Source organism: Lycium ferocissimum, chromosome 4 (assembly GCF_029784015.1).
Source record: "Lycium ferocissimum isolate CSIRO_LF1 chromosome 4, AGI_CSIRO_Lferr_CH_V1, whole genome shotgun sequence".
Lineage (NCBI taxonomy): Eukaryota > Viridiplantae > Streptophyta > Magnoliopsida > Solanales > Solanaceae > Lycium > Lycium ferocissimum.
This window is the reverse complement of record NC_081345.1, coordinates 43,198,252-43,204,652: the sequence shown is the minus strand read 5'-3', so window position 1 is coordinate 43,204,652 and position 6,401 is coordinate 43,198,252. Positions and strand designations below refer to the sequence as shown.

The window sequence follows — 6,401 nt, the reverse complement described above, 5'->3', positions numbered from 1 at the left end:
TTTGTAGATATTTTTTTTTTTTAAATTGCTCTTGGTTCTTTATTCTTGTAACATCAGTTTGACGTTTTCGACAAACTTCTAAAATATTAAAGTATAAAAATGCATGTTAACGGAAAACATTTTTCTTAGTTTATATATTAGATTTTTTTAGGAAAAAAAATTAATAGTTGAAAGCTCTTCTAATTTAATTTTTTGAGATTAAGTCCCTGATGATCCAAATTGAGCTTTTCATATGTTAAATTAATTTCATTTGAGTTCTTTGAATTGAACAAAGAACTCATATTGGCTAACTTATTTTTACCAAAAACATTTTGCAAAATAGTTAATTTTAACATGAAAAAAATTCTTACTCCTAAATTATATAAAAAATATATTATCCGGTTTTTTACAAAATATTTTAATAGTAAAAAATATACTTATTGCATTTGTCTAGTATTATTACTGTATCGAAATTATATTTCTTTAAATACAATATTTTTCAAACATTTTTAGAAATGTATAAAAATAATATAGTTCCTCTTTTAATATAGTAATTTATTAGATAATTTTATGTTAAAAGTGCGCTCACGTAAAATTTAATTAATTAACTACCATTCTTCGGATTTCATTTTTCGATTGAAACGGAAGGGCTGTTAGTTACATTTTTGATAAATTTTAAAAGTATTTAACAATGATATATTGAAAAAAATTTAATAATATTTTCCCATAAAAAATTCAAATATATATGAGTATGCTTTGTGGGGGCCACTATAACATTTTCCATGACATCATCTTTTTTAGTGGCATAAAAAAAGCCCTAAAAGTTCTTAAAATTTATTAAATTGTGTGACAATTATAAAGTCATAAAAATTTCAAGTAAGGATAAAAAGGGATAAAAAAATTCAGGTGAGAATTACAAAAAATGAGGATTCTTCCTTATATATAGTAGTAACTCGCTCTATCCTTGTCATCCATTAATTTTTTGACGAGCTTGAAAAATTATATCTATAACAGGTTGATTAAATGACCGAAAAGTCCTCATAATGGAAAACATTAATGTGGTAACTTACATGTAAAATTCTAGGTAAATGATTATCCCTTTACATTTACAGGACCCAAAATTAGTGAAGTTCTTATCGAAGAAATAGCTTTCACATTAAGATCTTGGAAAGGAATTCACGAGTAGATATACGAATTCATAATTCTAAACGATTAATTGATACGAAGATTCATGCGTTAATTTTGTGACCACAATAATTCAATACAGGGAGACTAGCAATTTTAGTCCTTGAGTTATAGCCATAGTGCAGTTTTGGCCCCTGTGTAATGTCACTGAACTTATTTAACCTTCAATTAATATAAATGTGTGATTTTAGTCCTTCAAACTAACGGAAGTTAAAACTTAACGGAATTAATATTTTTAAAAAGTTTGAAATTTAAAATAATTATAAAAAAAAAAAAAGGAGAGAGAAGGCTAGGTATTGTGGAAGCTAGACCGCCATTGACAACAATTGAATACGATGTCCTCCACTGTGAACTCATCCTATTCAAATACAAATTATGAAATCCATCCAAAAGTTTTCTTCCTCACCCTCTTGCTCTTCATTTCCTTTTGTTATGATTTTTGTGTTTGTTGTTGTTATACTTCCTTGATAGATGAAATTTTAATGAAAGAAAACATGGACGAGAATAATCTTAGCACGCACACTCCAACCTACAACTTTTCGAAAATAATTGATCACATAAAAGCTAGCTCCCAATGTAGTCTCCTCATCGGCGTGTTGACTTACTTATCAAACTTCTATCTCCATTTTTGTTTAATTCCGTTAAGTTTTTAACTTCCGCTAGTTTGAGGGACAAAAATCTCACGTTCATATTAATTGAAGGTTAAATATGCTCAGTCAGATTACACAGGGACCAAAACTGCAGTATAGTTATAACTCAAGGACTAAAATAGCTATTCTCCATTCAATATATTCTAATTTTTTCGTTAACTATTTAAAAATCAAGACAAAGGCTTAAGTTAAAAAATAATTGAAAATAACCACTTTTTACATGTAACAAAAACATTCTTAGCTTGAAAAAGCAGAGAGACCCGATTGAAAATCTTTTCCATTTTCTGCTAAACTTTTAAATTGAGTTTTTACGACTAAAGTCCAAAAGTATTGGGCTTGTCACTGGTAATCCAAATCCGTGTCAATATGGGAACATTCTGTACTTAGCTGTTAATTACACGCGAACTGTTTCATATTCCTCTTCCATGCATGGTGAACTGGGCAGATGTCATTGCTGCGATTGCAAAGCGTATTACATTGCTTTTGGTGCTGTTTGCACCTCATGGCGAACTGCTGCCACTAAGGATAATTTTGATGTGCTTTCTCCCCAAGTTCCATTGCTGACGGAGTCGATGATTATCGAGAATTTTACTCTCTTTCAAACGAAAACGTTTCACGCCCGGAAGCTAGAGGGCGACTTTGTCAACTATTGGAGACTTTAACTTGTTGCATCCTTTCTCCCGTCAACAAATTCAACTTCCTTCAAGACAACGCTTAGGGGATTTCGAGGGTCTCTCCGCCTTTGAACCACATGAAGAAGAGAGATACCGTTGAGTCGATAAAGCTATCTTATCCGCCAATCCTTCTCTTACATCAGACTATGTACTGGTGATTTCCTATTTTACAAAATATAATCGCTTGGCTTTTTGGCGTCTTGGAGACCTCAATTGGACTTGTATTGACAATAGAAAATTATTCGGTGCAGTCACTAGTATGATATATTATAAGGGTCAATTTTATGCCGTCTGAAGTCTGGGTTTTTGATGTTGCAGGGCCTAGTATTACTCAACCAATTGTAAAGTCAGACTTGGTTGTTCATCTTAGAGATGGCATCTTCAATAACCACTCGGTTCAGTTCTATCTGGTTGAGTTATACGATGCACTATTACTTGTTACCCGATTTGCCAATGAAGACGGAGATTTTTATCATACTTATAAATTTAAGGTATTTGATCTAAATTTAATAAAACGTGAATTGAGCGAGATTAACAGTTTGGGAGATTCAACGATTTTTGTGGGCCGTAATGGAGCAAATTCTATTGACTCTTCTAAGTTTACAGGAATCAAGCCTAATCACATATATTTTACCGATGATTGGGTTGAGGAAGAGATATGGGGGCTTACAATCTTGAAGATGGAAAAATTGAATCTTTCTATCCTAGATTATCACTAAGTCGTATTTGCCCACCAAATTGGGTCACACCGTCATTCTCATAATGTGGTTTCACTCATATTCACTTTTGAATTGTAGTTTGGTTATTTATTACTTACTTCGGGATTATCATTCTAAAGTTAAGTTATCTATTTATTTTCCTTCATTTTAATCTTGTAATCGTGGCTTGTTGATGTAATCTTGTAATCTTGGCTGCTGGATGATGTATGGATGTTATCCCATTTAATAAATTCTAATAGTGCTTTCTCTAGTGGATTGAGGCTTATGATATTCAGTTTGCAAATATTGTGACCCTGCATTTGATTCCGCTACTACATTAATTCTATCTCCTTCTAGCAGGTCATTTTAGTTGTCTGTGTAATGCATTAATGAAACTGAATAGCAAGAATGTTATAATAAAGACAAATACACGGCCTAGGTGCAAAATGTTATTAACGTAGAGTTGGAAGACGAAGCAGGTTGTATCCAGGCTTCAATTGTAAACCGCAGTGATTACGGCTACTTGTGCAGACACTTATCTCACTCAAGAAGGACCATTATGTACTTGTTAAACATTTTGCCTGATAATTTCATATGCTGATGTTATGGAGTCCGAGATCAAAACGTAACAATACTTGCATTTGTTACATTTGCAAAGCTGTTCAATAAGAATTGTATATCTTTTTTACTTTACTCTTAGCTTTTTGTTGCATTGTTGAATTTATTGTGATTGACTATTGATAAGTAATCTTATTAGCAGCACCTAGGAAGAACTCTCTAGGCACGGAAGTATCTGGATTTTATCCCTCAATTATGTATAGGATAAGTGGACTCCAGTACAAATTCCATATTATTAGCAAAAGACACTTCGCACTTATATTCAAATTCTTTAGACAATTATAGAATGATCTTACTGAAAACCATCCCCATCTCTGTCCACTCCCTCTGATTTGTACACTGATTAACATGATTAAGGAGTTCTAATAATGCTTTTCTTGTAATCACCAGCAAATACAGGTCAGTGGATATACCTTTCAGTCTGGGATATACCTTTTATATATCTTCTTTTATTTGTTCAACCACAATAGTTCTTTTTCTCCATTGCATGTTCTTATTTGACCTTGTCCAAGGATTCCTTCCATACACTTACAATATGTTTCTAAGCTATGACTCCATGAGTGGACTAACTGGTTTAGTGCACTAGTAATTCCCTTTACCATATTTACTTATGATCACTCTTTTCATAGAAAGTATAGTTTCTATGGTTTTCCTGCAATTGAACTATAACTTGAATGACCTGGGTAACAACTACAATAACATTTCTGGTCGGTGTTTATACCAGATCACTTCCAGTTAAAAGTTTCCCAGGCATAAATTCAGAATTTGCAGCTTCGAAAGCTAGGAAGAGTGTTAGAAATATGCTTTAGAAGTTGCTCCCCGTACTTTTTTTTTTTTTTTTTTGTACGTTAGATTTCTTATTAGGATTCCTAGTCAGTAATTACTCCTACAGTTATAAGGAGTTTGTTAGGCAGTTTAAATTTTATTAGGATAGGATTGAGACTGATGTATTTTAGCAGATTAATACAAATTCAGTTTTGATTTCTCATTTATTTAAGAGCAAGCCTATCGATCAAGTGAAGTGGATTCCCTTTGCTGCATCTAGTATACTTCTCTTATTTCCCTGTCATCTCTATTTTCCGCTGTTATTTCCCCCAGTTTCTTCTTTTAAAAACCCAAATAAAATATAAAATAAAAAAAACTCACTGACCATCTCGCTCCATTTAAGCTGTCCCTTAAATATAACTGTTCGACAAAAATGGCAGTTGGCGGGTTGTAAGATGAAAATGGCGGAGCAACTAGGGGCTAAATGTTCCAAAATCTGTCACTCATGTTGTTTCTCTGGATGCTGGAACAGGAAAATTGTTATGGGCAATGCAATGCAGCAAATCTTGGTCTACAAGATGGATTGATGGCGAAAACCACCATCTTAGATAGGAGCACAAATATTGGAAGTTTAAGTGAAAATTTGGATTATGTGAAACAAGTCAAAGTAGACTTTATTTTCTTTTGGAAATGAAAATAACAAAGGAGGGCCACATAGCTCATCTTTGATGATGAATCAACGAGACGATATAGTGCGTGGGTATGTGAGGCGTCTCCTCATCTGCAGATTATGGTCCGAAGGAGACTTTGTGATATTACTACTTAATTGATTTAGACTACCACTAAAAGAAGAGAAAAAAGATCTGAGCAGTGGGAATTGATATTTTTGTTACGTGCTTCAAATAGACACAGACAAGTATGAATGCTTCAGGAATATTTTAGTCGTACTAAATATATTTAAAAAGCGAAAAAACAGCAAGATAAGGATCTATCCCTGGCAAAAACATTGTTCTTGAAGAAAATATAATGATTGAACAAAATATAATTACCAAATATAATTATTAATCTGTAAAAAGATAAAAGGAAGAGGGCACTTAATAGAATAGTCTAAAGTATATGATTCAGTGGCCGATATTTATGTGGCAGTGTGATATGATCTTACATGGCACACTTCATCTAAAGACTTACATCCAAAGCCAAGCTATGGAACTTCAAGCTCTACAAGCAGCATGAATGATAAGGAAGGCATTGAAGGCCTTTGGAGGCTCCTACAAGCCACACAAGATGGCTTATGATGTGTGGAAGGTGGCTTGGGAGTTGATTGAAGAAGAAGCTACTAGAAAGGGGACCAAATACGCAAGTGGCTAGAAGTGCAAGAGGGATATAAACGCAAAGTGGCCAAACATGCAAACAGGGCCATTTTTGCAAATTGGCTACACTTGCAAACTTGGACAAGATCGGGAGTTGACTATTTGTGCAAGGAAAAACATTTCGAATTCCAAGTCAACATCCCAACTAGCCAAACAAGGCCCTTACCCATTAAGGGCAAATATGTAATAGCTAGTTGTCTCTTAATTTCCTAGCAGTACAAGTAGGAGGATCTGCCTCATTTATAGGGTTTAGATTGTTTAGTTAGGATTAGCTTAATTTTAGTGTTAGAATGATGGTGGATTCCATTATTGGTTGTAGAACATTTTATTTCCAATAAATTCATGAAGATTGTTTAGTTATAGGTTTCAAGTGAACTTCTTGCCTTGATTCATATTGCTTTGTTTCTTTTGGGTGTTTGAATTCAAATTAGAAGGCTTTAGATTTAATATACATAAATTTGT

General features: G+C 33.2%; 1 pseudogene; it reads left to right on the top strand.

Annotated features, from left to right (window-relative positions):
- Positions 1 to 2,243: 2,243 nt before the first annotated feature.
- LOC132054750 (uncharacterized) lies at positions 2,244 to 3,135 on the top strand (annotated as a pseudogene).
- The last annotated feature ends 3,266 nt before the right edge of the window (positions 3,136 to 6,401 follow it).